Source organism: Varroa jacobsoni, unplaced genomic scaffold, assembly GCF_002532875.2.
Source record: "Varroa jacobsoni isolate VJ856 unplaced genomic scaffold, vjacob_1.0 contig01264, whole genome shotgun sequence".
NCBI classification, from domain to species: domain Eukaryota; kingdom Metazoa; phylum Arthropoda; class Arachnida; order Mesostigmata; family Varroidae; genus Varroa; species Varroa jacobsoni.
Genome location: NW_019214608.1, coordinates 27,234 through 49,974, shown reverse-complemented (window position 1 = coordinate 49,974; position 22,741 = coordinate 27,234). Strand labels below are relative to the sequence as shown.

Below are 22,741 nucleotides of genomic sequence, written 5' to 3'. Positions count from 1 at the left end.
TTTTAATTTCGTGAGTGTTTAATTGTCTGAAGACTCTGTATTCTCTGACCAACTTGCATAATATGTGGGCTTACCTAATAGAACTGCGTTTTACGCCGTGTTTTTTTCTTCTATTTTATTCTATTTTTCTCTACACTTATCATTTAACAAGGAGAAAATGTTTCTTTCTCCTCTTTGGTGATATCTCATGATACTTTTAGACTCTCTCCTACACAAGCTTATCCAGGATTTATGTAGTTGTTTTACCAGCAGCCTATAAAGTCACCTGTGATGCTTTCATTGGATTTTGCACTGTAGAATTACATTACAATAGTTAACCACGTATGAGGCAGCGATTTCCTGAGAGGATTTTTCAAAAGAAGGATGTTCCACATGACAGGTCGTCAAGCCAAAAAGAGATTTAAACCTCTTTCAAGCAAGCAACAGTTACTCTTCTGGAATCAACACTACAACCGCTGTATAATGTGACCAGTTAATTAGTCACTTAATTGAAGGAGCTGTCATGATTGTTCAAAGAGCTCAGGACGCTCGGCTCATACGGCAGCGTGATCTGCTCAGGAGAAGTTAGCGCGCAGATACAATCCTTCTGGGAGGTATTATAAGAAAGAAGGAAGAACTAGCAGTATAGCAAAGACGGCGAGTTGAAAGCGATTAGAGTAGTTATTATTGGGTGTAATGAGCGCAGCTCTTTGTTCGAACACAAAAAGTGAATCTTACTTTTCGAGCCCTTGCGTATTGTTTTTTTTTTTTGGGAAATAGCGTTGGGTTTTTCAGGCAGTACGTAAATTCATTAACTTAAAAAAATAATACGCTAGATACTGCTATTTGGACTCTAGCCATATAGACGTACGTCTATAGCATCGTTGATTATTCTCAACATCGTTTTGTGATACATAAAAGTTATCCTTATTGTCTTTATGGAATTTACTTACTTTCATCAATGCAATAGACGCTTGAACTTGAGCGACTGCCATAGTAACGTTCGATTTAGGTCAGTGTTTATTGTTAGCATCGTTCTGTGAGCAAACTCTTTTGGTTCTTTTAAAAGTCCTTTACAAAAAGTGTACAAAACAAAAAGCTTTTATATATGCTATATGCTTTATTTGTTGCCTGACTCACTAAACCAAAACAGGATAACCCGGATTAGCCTGAAAATTAATTAAAGAAAGTTCACTATGGTTAAATATGCGGTCAGCATTGTACATTTAAGCTTGAGATTATCAAATCAAAGTAAAACAAGGACAGAGATAACTTCACTTACCTTGTATACCTACGTATCTTGTATTTGAGGAAAAAGAACCAATGCAGATTGGAAATACCTAAATCCCTCAGGACTTGTATAAAATGAGAAGTATATATAAACATACTCGAGCCAGATTAAGGCAATGGCCTAAATTACCAAACATTTGGTTCCTTTACACTCATTCGCTTTATAAGACAGTTGTTTCGCCGCTACTCGCTACCCGTTGGAGCCATTCAAATTAGCTGAAATTCAACGATGTGGATACGGTAACTGTTCCCACGGAAACTTTATATCAACTACAGCTACACTTAGCTGCCTATATCCTAAATATTAGCTTCAAGGTAATCTCTGCAAAGTCCAGTGATTGTGTGCCACTGTCTTTCATTGAAGTGTTTTTGAATTTGTTCGATTAATCTGAAAGTCATATTTATTCACATGGTTAATAAACTCTAGGAAGGAGAGACAATCATGGTGGGCTTGATTTGCCGAATGTGGGCATAAAGGCATCGAGCTTCCAGCGGTCAGGTTTATTTCGGCAGGCACCATTACTTAGTCCTGCTAAAACTGGTTGGTGGCAGTCCTCAGTTAAAGTGGTGGCCACTCGGCATCAATACATAATACACCCCCCCCCCCCCCTTAATGTTCGAAAAAGGTGGTAACAAAACATGACATGTGATCTGCATGTTGAAGGTTTCTCCGTTCTGAGTTCGCCTTTAAAATGATGCTCAGATGTCTATGCTTTTGTACCCGTACACATCTCGCCACCTGAATTGAGGTGTTAAAGCGTGGGTGCGTTGAGGCTTCTCTGGGACAGTCGTCGGCAGGTCTGAGTTTGCTTAGTTTGAAAATCTTTCAACGCTATCCTCGCTGTGAACTTCTCAGCTGCGAATAATTTTCCAATTTAATTTGCGTGAGATACCTAGGTTTGCTGCGAATTCTTTGGGGTGAGTTTTTGCTTTTTCTATGTTATTAACTATACTTGCTATAAACCCGCACGTATTACCTATACACTCGGTATTGAATTATAGCCCGATTCAAAAATGTCTCCTGCAGTATTGGCATCACTTTTGAGCCCCTGAATTCTCTCTTGATATGGAACATGGTACTCGCTCTTTGATACCTGAGTTTTGTTCGAAAAGAAAAGTTCACTTACTTCAAAACGCTTGTAAAGCACAAACGACACTTTCGAATTCTTTAAAATTTGGCGTGAATAGCAGGCAGATAGAGAGTGTGGTGCCACTCATTATGAGTCGGGGAAACAAAAGAAAGTCATTTATCACTGCCTTTTTTTGCCTAGGGAATGTTCGACTCTGTCGCCAGCGTCGAAAAATATATCAGATAAACCTCCGCAGATACATTACCATCCTTCACAATAGCCGATGCTGTAAGGAACTTCTTAATCAGTAAAGGGTAGACCGAAATCTTTGGATCAGAGATTAATGCATGGGTCGATATACTCGTATATTATCGGTATCGTTCCATGCTGAATACGTAAGAGTAGAAGTACAGATAGCAAGGCAGTATTTTGCGAGACACAAAGCAAATGGTTAATCTCGTCTGACTCGGCAGGACAAAGAGAACCACTGGTGGTGGACCGGCGCGATGACAATAGAAGTAGGTACGTTGACTGTTCACATTTATCTTGATAGGGTTCTGACAAGACGGCCATACCGCGTACGACCGAAAAACTGTGTGCCTTTATGACTACTCCTAACGCCGATGGTTACAACCGAATATGATATTCTGACGGCCACCACGTGTGCCAGTCTACGTGTGTAGGTGCGTGTTCCAAAGACATCAACTCATCCCCCATCCTCTATACGATTATCGCTATAGACGTGCCCGGCATACATTGTGGTTACTCCGTTTGGTAATGTATCACACATAAAGACGGCTTTCTAGATCGTCCAACGCCGCTCTGGCCGCTCTCGGCCCTAAAGGACAACGACAGGATACTGTTACAAGATTGGTTTTTAGCTCGACTCACTCATAACTAGCATATTTAAACATGTTTCAGTTAAGTATGAGAAATTCGAGTTTATGATACATGTTGTTTGAGAGGTATTTGTAACCGATGTTAAAGTCAGTCTGAGATTCAAGCCGACACTGAACGAGCGGCGTATCTCATAGTTGACCAAAGAAAAGAGGAAACATTACAGCTATAGTCCTGTAGCGTACCATGAAATAGTCCAAATTCTAATGGCTGCTATCGTTTCCTTTGTACGGTACTATTGAAGCAAGCTTATGGCAAAGATCATAATACGATTCTAAGCTACACTTTATACACACTACGTTTAAAAAGAATGTAATCCTTGAAAATGGCCTAGTCTTCATTTATCAGCCGTTTGTAAAAGTGAAAAATGGGCAGGTGGCCAACTAGCTTCATTTACTCCTGTACACAATAAAGGGAAACATCAAACTGGATATAAAACTCATCGAAAGAAGCGACCTCCCTCAATTGTAAGGATTATATACGAACACAACTATGGCCTAGTAAAGCATATATATATATATATATATATAGAAAATTATGCACGAAATTATGTTGTCACGTATCGATATTGGTAATTTTACTTCATATCGCCTTTGAAAACAAACTGTTGAATAAAAGTAGTTGTGATTTACACATCTTGACATTTAGGAATCTGACATAGTTCTTTATAACTAACGTACGTATTGGCTTACGTGTAGTTGTTGTCAGCTGGCCGTTCCGTTCGTCAAGTTGTCGTCTTGAGACTACAAGGATATCTAGACTGTTTCAATATCGTGCAGACGGGATGCGGTCAGCGAGAGAAACTACGTAATCTTTCGTGTAGCACCGTTACTATGGTGGATATGGCGCGCGTTGAATACAACTGCATGGATTTAATGTAATACCCGCTCTGCATTCTGACATGCTTTGTCTAGAATAGAACGCTAGCAAGGTATTACTGGCGACCATGTCGCGTGCCTTGGGGTGATTGTTGTTTCACACGAATACGTGCAACAGAAAAGGACAGCCCGATATAAGTAGCATTGCCAGATCAATCCGGTGGTTAGATATCTGTTAGGTTGTGTGCCTATTAGACTGTTTTCTTTCGAACAATTTTCTGCCCATTCAATGTTCGTATTCGCGACTGCGACATGTTCAGACATATCGACGTCCTGGCAGGATTTCGTTTAGCTTGTCCTCTATGGCGATCTGTTGGCGAGCTTATCTCTTTGGGTGGCTCATGCCCAAGCGACTTGATGCTTTAGGTGTCATTCGAACGTGCTTTCGTAAACAGGAGGCTCATAAGCGTCATGTCTGCATGCTTATCTAAATCTTCAAACTTTTCTAAATATTAGGTGTTTTAGTATATGGCGTGACAAACATTGACTTCATATTTCAAAATGGAGCTACTTTTTGCGGTGCAACGTTTTATAACAATTTTTTCTGTGCTCAGAACGCATTCTGTGAAATTTGAGGCTGCTTTCAGTAGGCGAGTCATAGTCAGCTATGAAAAATTAAAAAAATACGAGTAGCTTACGCTCTACGGGCTCGCTCTCTGAGCTCTATGGATTTGGAAAAACGATTGGCGATTATCACTCGCCATATAAACCTAATAAGAGACCTAGAAGTCTCTACTATTAGAAACCCTGTCACCGAACCGTTAGTCCAAAAGAGTCCCGCTCAAAAATCCAAAGTTTAAAAGACCCGCTTTTCAATTTTCAATACCAAGGTGATTTTGGGAGCTGTGTTCGAAGTCGACACCTCATGCACAGGGGTTAAAACTCAGGTTTAGCATATAAAAGATATTATACTTGTTCAGTTAAGCAAAGTCAATATAGTAAAGACAATGCGATAAATTATAGGGTGCCACATAATTAGAACAAGCATCAAAAGCAGTCATATACAGACCCATTCTTTTTTGTTCTTACAATACAATAGTGACCATATTGTGACTTTTTGGGAAAAATTTATTCTCTACGGTAATCGCAGGTGGTCATTTCAGCAGGTGCATACAACTGAACCGCCGGGACACACTCTAAAGCAAATGTGCAGGTGCAGAAGCATATGTCCGTTTGGTAGACTGATTAAGTTTTATCCGCGACAGCTTTATGGGTTGTATTTCGTCAATTATCTCTCAAGTATATCGTCAACAACTTGGGGAGCTGATGGAAAAATTCCGCATTAAGCAGCTGCGATTAATGAACTGTACTTCTATTGTACAACGACGCTCGAGCCGCACGGCGAAAATCACGATGATAAAGCTACAGTTGAGAATTTTTTGATCATTTACCAAACTCATATTACCGATCGCCATTTTTGTCGAAACGTTTCATACATAACGTTCTAATAGGTTTACTTGCAATATGCATTAGGTTGAGCAAAACGATGCCGTTGTTTTTTTGATGTTTAATTGTAACTTTCGATGGAGTGAAAACAGACGTAAGTTAGAGTTGTTCCATTCGCTGTCTACGGCTCGCCCACATTTCTTGTAGTTGATGTATCCCAACAAATAGAAAAGGCTTCGTTCTTGGACGCGATTTACTCGTCGGCCCATTTGCAGACTTCAGCTTCTATTCTGAAGTGTTTACCTTCCTGGCTACGCTGCATTGCCCAAAACAAATGATAATCAGACAGATCGATGTCGGGACAGAGTTGCCTACTACAGCTGTTTGCCCTTGCTGAGTCACCAAGGCTGTATGCAGTGTCACGTTATCATGCGGCAATATCGCTTCGCCTCATCTTTTGACAGTCCAAGGCCTTTTCTGTCAATTTTGTGGCTCAGATGGATGAGTTCCTTCTGTGTAATGGGTTTCCGTACTTTATTTAAGGTTTGAGTAGCTCAGGGTGTAACACTTCCTTCTTATTCCCCCGATGCAAAGGTGCAGACCTTACCTATGAATATACTTTTGCAGCGTCGAACTGGGAGATCTAACGATTCTCGTTTATGTTAACGTGAAAGATCACTCTTCCATCGCCGGTAACGATATTTTGTAGGATTGATCTTCTTTTCTGCCAAGCAAGCAACGGAGAGTCTGCTGTCATACATACTACATTGGATTCACACAGGCCCAGCTTTCGTCCCTTTCTGCTATTTCTAGTGCATGGAAGTAATTTTGGGTTACTTTTAGTTATCTAAAAAGTTTTTCGGTCGACTGCGCCACAATCTCCTAAGGTGTCCGCACTTCATCATCGTTCGCTCCTTATGGCCGTATGGAGCGTGGCCTGTCGTTCAAGTCTAAATCTTTTATTCTGAAGCAATTAAGTGAAAACTGGAAAATGTTCCCCTTCGATTTCGCTAATAGTTCTGGAAGCAGTTACCAAGCACGAAAACAGTGTCGAATATGCATATATTCAAGCCACATAACTGAACGCACTGAATCACTAGGACAGCTTCATAAAAACTGCAACATACGCGCCCGATATTCAAACATGAGAAGTTTCAGCTAGATACGGTCGGCCGATCTGTCCAATCTAGCGGGAACTTTTCACTCTATCTAATATTATAGTGCAATGAAAACAACGTAATCAAATATACAGAGTGGATGAATTAATTTAGTTAGATAGCGATCTTGTGTGGTGCTGATACTTAGATGGACATACGGCAACGCGGCAAATGGGACACGATGTTAAAAGAAAGCAACGGACGCTCGAGTAAACCTTTGTAAGACTAACTTTCAGTAATGAACGCGTTCCGAGGGCGCATCCATTGCGACTAACAATTAAAACTCTTTCCGCGTGATCCCCAACGGGTGGCCTATGGTGGAAGAGTTTTGCTACTGACAAGTACGCTCCTAGGTAAGGTTGCTATTTATGTTCAATGTTTAATAATTAAACTGCATAATTTATAAGAGGTTATGTAGTAGAAACCTGCTTGAGGCCGTACTCAGTTTCGTATTTTGATCAGGACCATTGACATTTATAAACGATATTCTAGTTTTCAATTCGACTATGGCTCTGACTAGTGTGCTAGCTCTATAATGTCAAGACAATGTAGTTTCTAGTTAACCTTATATATTATATAAATAGGTTATTGTACAGGTTATGGGAATTACTGGCAAAAAGCTAGGAAGGCCAGAAATCGTTTCGACTATTATTACGAGTATGAGTTGTGTGAGATGTGTACCCCAAATGATATTTATCAGGACATTTCTAAGTGATGCATAGCGTCGATAAGAACTGCCTACGGCCTTGCCCCTTGACAGAACGGATTTCACGAAATCGAATGTTGCTATTGGTCATTTCGACGTATCGAAGTCAGAATCACTTCATCTAGAAGCCACGTCTTCAGATCCTGGTTCGTTTTTCGAAACCGCTTCTTCGAAAGTTTTTCGTTTAAACGATTGGCTTTCAACCTCCTTTTTCGAGGCAAGCTCACCGGAAACCCATTTTGTTTCGGCGTTCAATCCCTACAGACAGTTCACTAGAGCATAGGAAATCATCCCTTATGGAGGAGCTTGCCTGTACTTCTGGCCTGATGTTGTCGCCCGTTTTTGAAGGTGCTCTTTGATCCGTACGCTGCTTCTACGAAAAGCCGCACAAACCTTTCAACTCTACTCGTTACTTGAGGCACAAGTATACGTAGCAGACGAATCGCCAGATTCCCGCATCGGGCGTTCCGATTTTCCGGGATTTGTTTCAAGGTACAGTTTTCTTAGTAAATCGTAGTTCCGGTATAGTGAACAATAGTTTGGTACAAACTATTGCTCACTGCACCGATTCTTTTATCTACGTATAGATCATAAGTTATTGGGTCAAACTTGTGAAGTGTGAAAATTTATTCCTCAACAATTTACTGCCCCGCAGAGGTAATAACTTGATTTCGTAAATGTAGACCATACATAGCACACTGGCAAGGACAGTGATGGCGCAGCGATAATTCTCCATAGATTGCCAATTACAGGTAGTGCGCTCTAAGGTAGTAATGTTTTAAATGGGAAGATGGAGATTTTCCTTGTATCCAATAATAACTACGTAGACTAGCAACATAGTCAGTTCGTATACATATAGGAAATTTTCGACAAAGGTATCGCTTCGCCAGGGTAGTGCATAAACCACCACACGAGGTAAACGAGACGGAGATTACTAATCAAAAAGACAATAGTTAGTTATTTTAGAATAAATGACGTTGTATGAGAATCTGAGGTTGCACCTAGACCTGAAAAATTTGATCGACCTTTCACGCTAGCTCCGATACGTAGGTTTTGATTGTAATTTTTTTATAGTACCATGGTAGGGTTTATAGTACCAGGGTAGACATGGTTACATGGACTGCCCGTAATGAAGTCGAGTCTGATTTCGTAGCAATAAAATCACTTAGAGAACTTGGAACAAAACGAAGAAACTTAGGATTTTCAGTGTAAAATCAGCTATGCCGCTCTTGTTCTGAACAAGTTTTTCTCCACGTTCCAGTTTCTATCATTAGGCCGGATTGAATGGTTGTCTTTAGCCTCGGAAGCGTCTGACGCAATAAAAACACCATAAAGTTCACAAAGAAACTATTTTAAACAATTTTTTCCATTTCTGCCACATGTTCTTTTTGTACCACAAATAGATAATACAAGGGTATCGGCAGCCGATATTTAAGTTCATAGACATACTATAAATCTCAAATTTGCAGGAACAGGATACCAACGATGATTCTAGAATCATCGTTTAACACTTAAAAACAGAATTTTATAGTAGTGTTAGTTATTGTTGATATCGAACGAACGCTTTCCATAAAGTGAATGTAGGAACAGAATAATGTAGGATCCATCATGCTCGAGCGTTTTTCTTTGATAGCCGTAAACTCAAGGTTGAAGGACCACGCCCATCGTCTGAATGGAGGTAAGTTAGCATAAAAGAACGCAGCTTTTAGAGAACACACAAAATATGACGGATTGCTACGTCTCCTATATACTATGGATCTTTGTACCTTTTTCTTGTTGAAGGCAGATAAATTTAAGAATGTAATACGAGCAACGAAAATGAAATTGTATATCAGCCTTTTCTATGGATGGCAGAACCTAATAATGGGTTTCTCTAAACTGACCCACTCATAGTTCATCAAATGATGTTTGCTACTTTCTTTACGCTTGCTTAGGCTCGATACACGTGGAAGATTCGGCAAACGCTCTTCATCCACATTTCGCGTACTTCTGGCCAGCAAAAGAAAACAGTAACCCTACGCACGTGAGGATAACGTTTCCAAATTCTCCCCGCTTACAATCACCATCCCACATTGCAATTTGCTATCGACGATCGTGCTCTGGGCACGCGAACTATCGTGACTATAACGCCTGTGTTCTTTATCGAAAAGCTTTAGCTTATTTTGCTCTTCTCTGTGGGACAGACAATCATACAAACACCTACAATTCCCCTCACCTTCGGATCTTCGAATATCACACAAACGATAAAGTGAGCTCGCGGTCAGGGCGAAGATGGTTAAAATTGTACAACTGTATTTTGTGGTGCAGTACAAATAGGAGAAAGAAAAAGATAGGAAGTATTCTGATGACTCCTTTCCTTCTATTACAAAGACTAGGCAATGGTAAAGAAGGTGCACTATATATACACTGTACATTTGCTATGATTACAGAGTTAGTTTCAAGAATTCGACTACCGCAGGGAAACACACGAAACTATCCTCACTAAAAGTTAGACCTCTATAGAAGAATTTCTATAGGATTTCTTCTATGGATATTCTACAGTCAAATCACTAACTCGAACCGTAAACACCCTTTTCTCTCATGAAGCCAATATGTGGGTTAAGACTGCTAGAAAATACTTGGAACTGGCTCAAGTTTGTTTGGCTTAAGGCGGAAATAATTATTGTTGAAATACGATCCAACATCATCCCTATGAGGCTTATATTCGTGACTCCAGGCGGCAGGCTGCGCATAGAACCAAGGTGGTGCTTAAACACGAACCTTGAGGCATGTCAAATGGGCAGAAATGTAGGTACTTGTTAGATTGATTCTATTCATATGTCAGTATGTACATATATACCGACGTTTTTTTCATTAAAAGGTCACATGTGATAATATATTTGTACCTTGGAACAAACGCTGAACTAGCGTCATCTAGGCTTTTATCGAGTAGCCATGTATCACTAGCCACTAAAAAGGACCTTTAAATCAAACACTAGCATGTGAATAGGAGTCAAAATTTAATCTACGACACTAACTCGTTTTCAATGAAAGTGTATATGTGTTATACGTATCGCAGCCTCAATCTACGTGGTGACGAGAACAGCAAACTAACAAAACTAGGGTAGCGAGACTACAGCCGCTATCATGCCGCTTCACCGACACGACCGTAACTCGAGGTACTACCATCATAAGTGACTTCATTTTGCGGACGACAACGCCCATCAGCGGTAGTCCGTATAGTGAAGCTATCTATTGTATGTCTTATTGTAGTTGTTGTGCTCGTTTATATAGGTTAGATTGCGGCCACGGGTTTCATCTTGACGTAATGGCGACCGACTGTTACGCTGTTGCTATTTCTGCTAAATGTTGAAAAATGCGATTGATCTTACTTTTCGTTTGTGGGTTCCACATTTTGCCTCCGGTCGCTTCATTCAGACCGACTACTACAGTGATGAGTTCTGGCGGCGCTTTGATGCCCTCGCAAAGCCTGACAGCGAATGAGGAAGGAAGAGATCGCAGCCTCATCCCTGAGCTCATCACACACCGACAAACAACTCGTTATGCCGGCATATTTTAAAGTCGCCCCACCTCTAAATCCCGCCTATCCCTCCATCTATCCAGTGTTCGCGTTACGGGCACGTCATGACACATTAAAGCAGCATCCGACGCCCTCTGTTTCCTTCATTCTGCTATCTTTTTCTGCACTTCATCAGTATATAGAGCTCTCTTGACTCTAATCGGTATATGTACGCGGCTCATCCGCTAACAATGAATGCTTTGACAAACTTGGAATGACGACGTGAATATATGGCTTCACTTGGAGAAACTACAGCTGCGGCTGAGCTAGTAAATTAGACGTTTAATGCTTTTAGATCGTTTGTACGTTATATCCTTTGCACATTAAAGGATATTCGAGGCTTACTAACAACAACATCCAACTAATACTACCACCCTAACAATAACAACATTTGGAGCCAAACAGACTAGAAATAGATAAATCGATGTAATACTGTTTAGTTAATCAAATCTCCCAACATAGGAGGGCTTCAACTACTGAAGGAAGCGAAGTTCACGTAACGAACTGTTGTCCTTGTCAAAACTTCAACGGTGTTGATGTATAATCTGCGAGGCGCACCGTACGTAAAGCTCGCATTGATAGCGCCTTTTCTACAACCTGCGTTGAAACGAACAAAAACACAAACACAACCATATATTCTCTAAAAACGTCCATAGCTCTCAAGGATGCAGCCATTTGTTTAAACTATAAATACCTAATATAGCATACGGAATTACGAAGTTGCTGGTCGATGGTTTGAACACAGAAAGACACAGTGATATTAGCCAGCCTTCTTTATAACTCGTGTGAAAGGCACTTCTTCTCTGTAAAACTCGAACGGTTTAAAAGGCCCTGTATGCGAGTCATTGTGAACGTAATCAATAATGTTAAGGGTCAACTTTATTCAGGGTACCCCAATTGCAACGATAAAGATCGAAGAGTTAATTGTTCGTCTCGGTAGGTCTTCGGTTAACTTCGTTATAATGAAAGCAAGGCCAAAGACGATCTTCATTAGGTTTTGCTCGGTCAATCTGTAACAGCCGTTTGAAAGAAGATGATTTTCTAAACTACGGGAACATCACTTTGCAATAAAACCTCGAATACTCTTCACAGAGGAATCAAAATTGTTACTTTGCTAGGATATCTAGTTTAACGCAACAAAATTAACTACGAATGAAAGTGGAAATTATTGCATTGGATTGGTAAGTTTGCCAGTCATCTGATAGACTTTTTTTTTTCGTATTACGTACGACGTACGAATAGAGAGTCTGTGAAGCCCAGAAAAAATCGCTTGTCGGTGATTGAAGGCCGTCAGCAGCCATGATTAACCTGCGGTGGGCGGACTCTTGACCTGAACTAATATGGGTTAAAACGGTAACAAAGTAGAAAACCATACTCACTGTGAATCGATTGGTTAATCGTAACTGAATCAATAGGTTTTTTACGATTAGGAAGTTATACAATAATGAGATGATAATTATAGCGAAATGCAAGCTCTAAAAGGAACTCAACAAAAAAAAACAAACTTTAAATCAGTAAGTCCTAATAGCTTTCTTATGTATGTATATATATATGTATATATAGCCCATCATTACGTCCTATACAGCACTAATCTGCATGATTCTGGGATTAACAAAGTGACGGGGTTATACTCATAATCCATTTGTCAAGTAATGGCCACTAATTCTGAAATATCGGGATATTTGAAACATAGATTCAATTAAACTAGCTTCTGAACTATGAAAAAAACGAGGTTATGTTAAGTAGCGACAGGTAACCCTGTTTATAGATCAGCGCGAGACATTATCAGAATAAGAAAACCATGCAGTTTGATAATGTCGTTGTAATGAAAGGTCTGATTACACTGTTTACAATAGAACAGTAATTTATTTCAATTTTTCTGTAAATTGTACAACGTATTTCTCATTTTCTATTTTTATCACTATCGGACTAATTATTTCAAAACATTAGCTAGGCCTTTTACAATATTTTATTGATTTTGTAAGGACAGTGCCTTGCTCCAAAAACTTCTGTAATTCACGAAAGAGTTCAGATCCATGTGTTCCCCTATTTCGAAGTGATGGTGATTTTGTCGTTCGTTGTTTGTTGGCTCCTTAATATTATATATATGAGATGTGTTTTTGTGGGGGACGAACCTGGTGATGATCCTATGAGTGTCTGATGATAATGGTATGATAAATTTTCGACTTAGCGGATCGATAAGGATAATAACTTTTTGCTACATTTCTGCTTACACCATTTGTATATATGCGGCATATAAACAACAATATCTGTAATTATCGATAGCAGCGATCAAAGTAAGCATCCATGAATTATAAGGCCTTAAGCAATACGAACCTGCCGGATTAGTTAGGTATAGCGTTTGCAAATATATATATTTAATGCATCTTACTGTGGACAACCGTCACCCACCATTCGATTCAGCTTCATATAATTAGAAACTAGTTAGTGCCTATATATATATAGATACATTAGAGTTATGGTAGCGGTAAAGTTCTAAAGTTATCCACTCGAGAACTAGCAGCATTCATTGCTACAAAGTAACAGGAACATGCCCTTATATCTGGCTGAAATGGCAGGAAGCCTCAGGAACGTTTTAGCCATTAGTAATGAATCCTTTTGCATTTTTCGTCAAATGAAGTTTGCTTGCAACGGCCGTTCCTCTACCCTCTTGTTGCTTTCCCAATCTGTCTATATCGCTTTCTTCATTTCGCCAAGCAGCGCGAAGCGTCTTTTGCGGCACTTGAAAGAGTTCAAGCCGAGACACGAGGCGCCTTATAACCCATCGCGGGATGGGTTATGGGACGTATGAAACGCAGCCGGTATAGTGCCCACCCTCAAAGTTATCCTAAAACAGGAGCCACAGCGTTCTACTGCACTATACCAAAATGGCTATAGGCTATAAAGAAGGTTAGAATAGAGTAGGTTTTTAGCCTAAGTGCAAAAAGGCCGAGTGTGAAGATGGCTGGCGAGGGAGATCAAGTGTGAGGGAGAGGGAAATGCCGAGAAATAGAGAGGGCGAGGGGCACCATGACACGAAATAGGCTAAGCTTGGCAAACAGGCAAACGACATCGACGCGCGAAGCCGGCATTCATGGCAGCGTCGGCGACAACAATAGTAACAGCAGCAAATCCCACATCAACTTGTGGACGTGATCGGATCCGAAAGTGGCGACCTATTTGTCCTCTCAAATCTTGCGCTAGCGGAACAAAAATCTACAGGACAGATCTTCCCCAAATCTGCTGACTAGCCGCGATGCTCGGTGACGAAGTGCCGCCGTTTGGTCCTGTGCTATCCTACCATATCATGTCATTGTAGGATTTCTCCTTTTGCCTGTTCGCCTCTCTTGCCCTTCTTACTCTGTCGCCTTCTTTGCCCCCTGCAACCGCGTCTCGCATGAAAAAGAGCTCGGTGACAGGATCACATAATGAGGGTTACGCTTTTTGGTCCATATCGGCAATCATCTTTGGCCGTGCTCAATCCTACAAAGACATGAACTATGTAACTCGAGTGAAATAAAGAATTAGCTGTTTTAAATCTCCGAACTACAAAAAAAAGACTCGCTATCTGCAAGATCCCTTTTTGCCCTTGTAATTTCTCAGCTGAGTTGAAATTAGTAATGCATATGTTGAAGGTGGGGGTTGCCGGCGGGTATTAAACAAAGCAATTACCGCTTCCGATGTACACTGTGCAAGCTCGTCCAACTCCGTTGCCAACAACATTGATCGCGTATGCTTTTATCAATTATTTTTCTTAGAAATGTTATTCATAAACGTTTATCACATCGTTTAATAAGCGAAACGCTGTTTCGGAAACTTTTAGTATCCTAACGTAAAACAGCAATCGTCGGTTAACGGAATAACGTCCCTGGTGGCTGAAGTTTTAGCGAATAAAGTAAATTAGTCACTGCAACGTAGCCACGCTAAATACGTTTCCGTCGTTCCAATCGTTTAGAAACAAACCAGATTAGAAAGCGAGGAGCATCAGAAGCATATTTGAAGCTTCAAATCGACAAACGTAACTCTGTCTCAGCTAAAAAGTACGACAAAGGGATAAGAGGTACTTTTTTTTCTATAGAGACTAGCAATATAGATATCATCCACTATGAAAGTGCATCCACAATGTAACACAAAAACAAGTACGTTTGGGTCAAAATATTTTGTATTTTATCTTAGCGATTAGTTTGTGTGGAAGTACGTGCTTTAACCTTGGTGAGGTGCGGATTTCAAGTCTAAAACATCTTATATTATGTCATACAAATATGGAGGCGGTGTTGACAGACTTTGATCGATAACCCTCAAACTAAACATACATCTCTTTTTATTTCCTTGTAATACTCAATAAAACTGAGGCATCACTTACTCGTAGCTATGTTCTGGCTAGTTCAGTGCTTCGAAACCTAACGAGGATACACAGACTCGAATTCAGCAGTGCGTCTGTTGAGATTAATCTCAGGACAATCGCATAATATAACGTTCTATAACGGTTTTTTTTTTTTGTAAAGAACGGAAAAGGGAGTTTCTCTAATTGAGTCGACTTGGTCATTGGAGGAAATGAAATGCAGTTAAATAACGTAATACTGTTGTAAAACACTACGGTAGGTTGTCGTTGAATTTTAGGCGTTAATGTTAATGTGTATCATGTTTATGCGCCGTTTGTAGGAAGTAGTTACTCCTGCTAAGCGAGGCGCACTTTTTTCCCCATTCTACTTAGAGCCTAAATCCAATTTCAGGACAGATATTACAACTTGTTTGAAATTCTTTTGTCATGCTGTGAAGCTATTGGTTGGTATCTGTCTTACCAGGTCTTGTGTCAAACTATTTTACACGTATGCGTTTTACGCATCATGTACTCGTGAAGAAGTTTTAATTATTTTTGGGGAAAAGGACAGAGCCCAACTACGGGCAAATTTGGAAAACCTCATACAAGCTTACCCGCACTGGCACATCAGTGCTTCCAACATATGGGATTGCTTCGATAGTAACGATCACTCGCTCTTACCGATGTACTTCGTCTGGGCCACTCGTAATATTTCTTTGTTCCGCATTAATAGTTGAGTTGGTGATCTGGTTCTCAATTGGGTCAGTCCATTAGCGGCTATTGGAAGCAGGAACGGAAGTGGTAGCTGCTTATTCAGCTTTTGTATGGGATAGACGATATTATCGGATTCGTCATAGGGTTGGATCAGGGATATACCCTGCGAATTTTTGAGCTTCTTAAACCGTTGCAGAGGCATACCTGCATATGTAGAAGAATGCTTTAAAGCTGTACAGATTGCAGTTAGTTTGTTGAATCACTTAATGGAACAACAAGCAAATTGAGCAAAGATAAGACAGATTTCCCCTCTTCTCTTGTTCCGAACCAGTCATATGTTTGTTCGATATATAAAATCAGCATACTATAACGATCAGATATTTTTCTAGTCGATTTTAAAATTCGAAACGTGAAACGGATATAGGGCGTATCGGGCATTGGGGCGGTCCACGTTTTCTCAAGGGGCATACACTCAGCAGCATGTTTATCGAAGCGATTTCGGCCAAGTTCACTTTTAGGTACGCGAAATACCTAAAACGGGCAAACTGTTTTGTCCTGATTTGGAGAAAAGCGCATCGGCATATTACATCTAACGTAGTGCTTCCAATAGAACAGCAGTCAAATTGACGTCTAGCGTACACTGCGAAATACGCTCGATGATCAATGCTATTCAAGGGCTCCGACTCTGTGTTGAGCACTGTCGTATGTGTTGAGACCCAACCTACCTAAGCACCAAGAATTGCCTTTAACACGCAAAAGATGGCTTAAATCGGTCTATGGTAAGCTACACATAAAAATAAATCGTTTTGGCCAATTTGAAAGCCATTTACGTTTTCATTCACAAACTTGCACGATTAGCTTAGGTCTTTAGAACCCTGAAGTAAGGAATGATTTTCTGTTGTTGATAGTGTCACTGTTGGATATTAATGAGAACTTCTTACCTCGTTGATGGAAAAGCTGGACAAGTTCGTAGAGCTGGTGAGTTCCCAGGAGCACAGCTTCTCTGATCCTGGCAATATGTTCGAAGATGATAATGCTGCAATATATACAACTGACTGAAAAAAGAAATTGGCCTAAGGCGCACTAATTCACTTGTTGTGTTAATTACTGAGCTTGTATTTATGTGCGGCCAATATGGCCAATATTATATATAAAAAAAATAAGCTATTTAATGTATACGAGGGTTTTAAAACCAAAATCAAAGCCCCTGTCTGGAAGAATGGTCATTCTCAAACAACAAGATTGTACACCAGAAAGCAATGTTTGTCTTTGTGAAAACAAATAAGAGGAAAAACGGTCACAAAAATGTGCCGATCAATTTTTACTATCATAGACCTCTATGCTTGTTTCAGACTTTTTTTGCTTCTTAACATGATCCTTAGCTGCTGTGTTGTTTTGAAAGTAGTTGGAATATTCTGGAATAGACCGATTCGGGTGTTCAATTCAATGTGTCAACATTTGCCAATAGACACGCTGTCTAATATGCTTTGAAACCTTACGCAATGTCATTGTTTCCCGTTAAGTGCATGCTAGCTTCGTGCAGACAGTACAAACTGGAACATGTTTGTCGGAGGTCGGATACATTTGGTGTAACCCCCTTTGATACACGTTTTACGCTTAACATAGATCCTCTGCATTCGGTATTACACACGTTTTCTCAATATGAGAGTATGCTTGGCCAAAACAAAGCCTAAATAGGTACTTTTGGCTTTGTTTAAGGTAAACGATTTATTGTTTTTAAAGAAGCCACGTCAGCGTAGAAGCCTGAGTAGCGTTGCCTAACTCTATTCTAAATCGACTCTTTTCTTTGGTTCTACTCCTAAAACAGTACCTGTTTCAATACTGTGTAACTGCATAGTAAACTTTGTATTTCATTTATTAAATTAGTGATCAACCTTTGCCCGATTAAGTTCTCTGTTAGACAAACGTTCTTCGTTTTCGCAGCACGAGTATAATATAAATGGTTATCCAGCCAGCCAGCCAGCAGAAGCCGCTGCCATGTTAGCCTTGAAATTTATGTTGTAGCTGATTTCCCGCGTATAAGGAACTTTGTATAGAATCTACCGTGTCTGTTTACGTTTCATTTGGTGGTCATCTTGGCAATGGCTTGATTGACTACGCAATCGTCTAACTTCGAGAAACACCATATACATGATGAAATAATGAAGCAAAAAAGCTGACGATTGAGTGATAAATCAACCGTAAGAGAGGTGATGGCAAATACTTGACTCGTATCTGTAACTAAAAGACTAACGATCGGCTGTAGTTCTTACCATTCGTCAGAACGTTAAGCTAAGCTATATCCGAATTTTTAGTACCTTGTCGTGATGAGAAGACTTTACATTTTTTGGATTGCACCGTACTTTTAAAATATTCATTAAATTCAATTTTTTTGTGGAGTCGCTGTACCGGCGGCTAAATCGGTGCACTGAGCGAGGTGGCGTGTACTATAGAATATTCATAAACCATTTCCGACGATTTCTGATGAAGAACTAGACTGCATACCTAAGTGTGCGTGAAAAATTACAGCTGTGGACATGTCCCTCTCAGCAAGGGCAATTGTGTATTTTTCTAGACCGAAAACAACTTACTATTTGGCAAACCGAATCTTAGTATATCGAAGTAGGAGCGGAACATCTTAATCTTCCGTCATTCTTACGCCATTCCAGTCAAGATTAGGAAGCGTGCAAAAGCTTCGATGGCCTTCACGCATCCGCTTCTAATCCTGCTCTGATCCCTAATGAACTCCTGCTGACCCAGCGCTCATTGATATACTTTATTTTATTGGGATTGGCTTGATGCCAACAGTTGCTGCTGTAGTCTTGGCCTCTAACGCCATTGCAAGTACCTAAGCCTAACTCATATGTCGAACTTTGTCAGCTATCATTTTCCTGTTTAGACTGGGGGGCCTTTCCAGAGCCCCTTCCTGCCAATCGCAAAAAAACCTTAATTCATCTAATTGGCTTATCTGATCGGAAGTGAGAGTTTCTCGGAAAATGAAGATTTTTTTTCAACAAAAGTCAAAATTGGGCATCTACAATACAATTGTTTTCGGCTAGTTCTCCGCCTGTGCTGGGTCCCAAAGACAGTCTTTGTCCAATGACGAGTTCATATTATAAGTGCCAATTGTGCGTAAGCTTATTGTACCGTGTTTTATCTTGACAGCCGATGCCAAGCATCGAACTTCGTTGGCAAATCCTCTATACATAATTATTATCATTTTTATTGCTTTATCTCCTGAAAAGGAACATCGACAGTGATTGTGGCCTCGAAAAATTTATTCGAACACATTACTGTTACACCTCGTTAGTTGTTACTGAATACGTTGGTCACTCTTGCTCATCATTAGAGGAACTATGATTTTTAAATCAGCTAATAGCACCTATCGCTTAGATATAAAATCGATGACTTCCACACGTGCAGTAGTGACCGTGCATATTAATATTGTTATCGTTTGTAAATACTGTTGAAGAAATGTATGTGTCGGAAGTCCACGGTCGCTGCTTGATTATGGAGTTGACTTACAAAGCATTAACATATGCTTTGAATTTGTGCTGATTCTGTAGAGGCAATGTTTTCAAAGGCACTGCGCCCAAGTGGCTGATTTCGGAGAAATCGCTCATGCGGACCACCTTCACTACTACATTCATGAGCAAGGTCACTGGGACATTGCCAACCGAAATAAGGAAGCGTGACCCCACGATGAAGACGCTTGCCCCAAACTCTTCCTGTCAGCAACATTATGGCTATAGGCAGGCAGATGGGAAAGTGCAAAAATTGGCACGGAATTGTAAGGTCGATCATGTCTCTCACTAACGCTTTTAATAACTTATTACAGTTAGATTCAGTTTTTTTTTGTCCTCCTTGGCTAGATCGATATCTGTTAGGGACGATTTCCCATAGCGCCGATGTAATTCTGATTTGTAATATCTTCTCGTATCCTTCGTACATCTTTCGTTAACGTTAACAACCACTGAATATATAGTACGGTGATGTTCGTAAACGATTTCCAAGGAAAGCGTTTCAGGCAAAGTCATCAGTCGACTGGTTTTCTATTAATCCCTTAACTACGGACTTTCCCTAATTTACTAAGCATCAAAGGGTAACTAACTAAATTTGCAGACGACGTGAATACATACCGGTCAATCCACAATTTGGTTTCGTCTGTCTTTGAAGAACTTTATATGAATTACAAAATAAAATAACTGAGACAAAATTATTATTGGCTTACGAGGACATAACCGGCAATTAATTGAAACTTCCTATCATACGATAATTTCTAGTATAACGTTATTTTAGACAGTTTTAGATAGCAATACATTGCGTTATTTTACTATATTCAAACAAAATCCAAATTGTTTACGTGTCTGTCTTCGTTGGGATTCGTAGTCCATGTACAAATTTCTAATTACCTCAGGTGGCCTCAATTTGTAATGTACAGTAAAACTTATTACTTACATTTCATGAGCTTCTAAAAACGAAAAAAAAAAACATGATATAAATAGCCTACTTCTCAGGACACATAGCTGGACAATAAAATACGCAAGTTCGGAAAAGCGCCTATGGCGTCAAGTAATTTTTGACACTGATAATTTCAGATGCAACTCGGATCGTCCCGGGTAAAGCCAATGAAAGTAATTGTTATTACATGTATATATCGGGAGCTCTTAGTATTCTAATTGACATGGATTTTTGAATAATCTGCAATGCCAGTCATAAAGAGGTCAGATAACTAAGTAACATAAGTTTCGGAGCACCAACTGTTAGCGACCGCTCTCTTCAGAAAATACGGCAACAAATAGGTCAACAAATTGAAAGTTCTACCACACATTACCACATGCTAATGGCCACAGAGGAAGGCTCGACCACGAATCAACATTATTTGACACGTAGATGGTAAGACGACGACAAAATCAGGACCGAGTTCAACTCAGTTTTTTACGCAGTTTCTAAGCATTGACGTTTCGAGTTACTTGGCAAACCGGCTATCAATCACACAACGAGTCCATCACGCACTTTGGTAACAACTTAGAACCTTACGACGTCGCATCTTCGATCCGATAAATTTGGTTGAGGCAACATTGTTATAGAATGAGCGATTGCTTTTGTTAATCAAGGCACACAAAATGTACCAGTGTTATGCATTGTATTATACATTAAATATAATAAACAGGAAGCTAAAGTTTTCAACCTGTATGTGAACAAGACGTACGCCTCTGCCTAGCGTTGTGCTCAAGAGGATCGACTTAGCTATATTGAAGTGCTTTACTACATGGCAAATATATGAGGGATTCACTAGTGAATTTCACTGCATACTAAACGATCACATTGAGCATGTTTCCGTATTTTGGAAATATGAATATGTAACGAGCTCTTCGGTGTGATATTTGACAGTTGCAAAATTTGGCCCATGTTTGCGACATCCATTGATTTTGAAAAGTGTCTATAATTTTTAGCACCGTTTAATGTATCCAGGCAAAGCCTGGTGCCAACCAATGTCCATGAGGTCCGAGTTCGAAACCCCATATATTTCGTTAAGCGAGCTAAATAAATCTTCATGCAGAAACACGAGTATATAACGTTATTTAGCCAATTGCGTATTTGCAAAACCGCGTAAAACAAAACAGCCTTACAAATGCTTTGAAAATTATCCTTAAATACTATCATCAACTAACTAACTAACTAACTAACATCAAAAATAAACGTGTAATAAAAAAAAGAAAGGGTTTTCCACTTAGTACATGATAAGGTTTCCTAGCGGAAAAGCGTATGAGCAATTCTAGTGTGAACTCAAATAATTGTTAAATTGATTATAATGCAATTTTGTTATGCGATTTTCTGGTTGTATAAAAAAAGGTTCAAGCCATCAGTCACGTGTGCTCCTAAAAGCTGAACCCGCCCATCTTCAATATGCGTAGAGAAAAAAAAAACATTTAACTATGGACAGCTGTCGCCATATCACTTGCTTTCAGCTTATTCTATTACCCACTTTTCCTCATTCGACTAAAGCGAAGTAAAAGTACACCCAATAGATAAATGCCCCTCGGTCTTTTTCTCAGAATTAGTTTCCACCGAAGATAGTGGCTTGATAAGTCATATACACTTACCCGCTATGCGTAGCCGTTGCGGACAATACGGTGTGTTACGGGAATGGCCCGGTCTTTTCCATGAAGTTGATATTGCTTGTCGTAAAATAAGTTCTATTCCAACTGAAGTTAGGGCAGTTTTTCCACCGGCACTCTTATTGACTTATAAGAAATAAACTAAGTACAGGCAAAATGATTTTTATTAACGCAGATGTGAAGCATGATAGAAACGATTAGTTCGAAACGCCTGCGTGTATACCAAAAACTATGCATTTAGGGCCATAAAATAGCTAACAAGTCAGGCGCGAATGTAGCGTAGCATGTGAGTTATGAGATAGTGATGAAACTAGGATTTGTTACAGGTAGAACAAGCCATAAGGACTTCCAGTAGCAGGGGAAGTTACCATGCTTCTACGCTTATCTCATCGTGACCAGACATAATTTCTCTCGCTCATTTTGCCTGACCATGGTGACCAGCAGAAATAATTATCTGGACAGTAGCCGTTGTAGACAACAGGGCTGTAAATAGGTGTAGCAAATGCGTCATCGTTCATTAAATCAGATGGCAACATGGCTATCGGTGTTGCGTGCACATGCCATTTCCGTTTACATCGAAACGATGACCTGACTTTACCGACATTTAGGACAAGTAAAATAGGACGAATAGGTGGCATGATGTGGACATCCTGTCCGTGGTA

At 39.9% G+C, this 22,741-nt stretch overlaps 2 long non-coding RNA genes across 2 annotated transcripts; one reads left to right on the top strand and one right to left on the bottom strand.

Moving 5' to 3' along the window:
- Positions 1-1,006: 1,006 nt before the first annotated feature.
- On the bottom strand, positions 1,007-22,441 carry LOC111271924 (uncharacterized). Its single transcript, XR_015315530.1, has 4 exons — positions 22,065-22,441; positions 16,899-16,993; positions 10,735-11,519; positions 1,007-1,148 (listed from the first exon to the last, which is right to left on the bottom strand). It is a non-coding gene; the product is annotated as an uncharacterized LOC111271924 (long non-coding RNA).
- LOC111271925 (uncharacterized) lies at positions 5,006-9,702 on the top strand. Its single transcript, XR_002687215.2, has 3 exons — positions 5,006-7,010; positions 7,628-7,855; positions 9,298-9,702. It is a non-coding gene; the product is annotated as an uncharacterized LOC111271925 (long non-coding RNA).
- Positions 22,442-22,741: the final 300 nt, after the last annotated feature.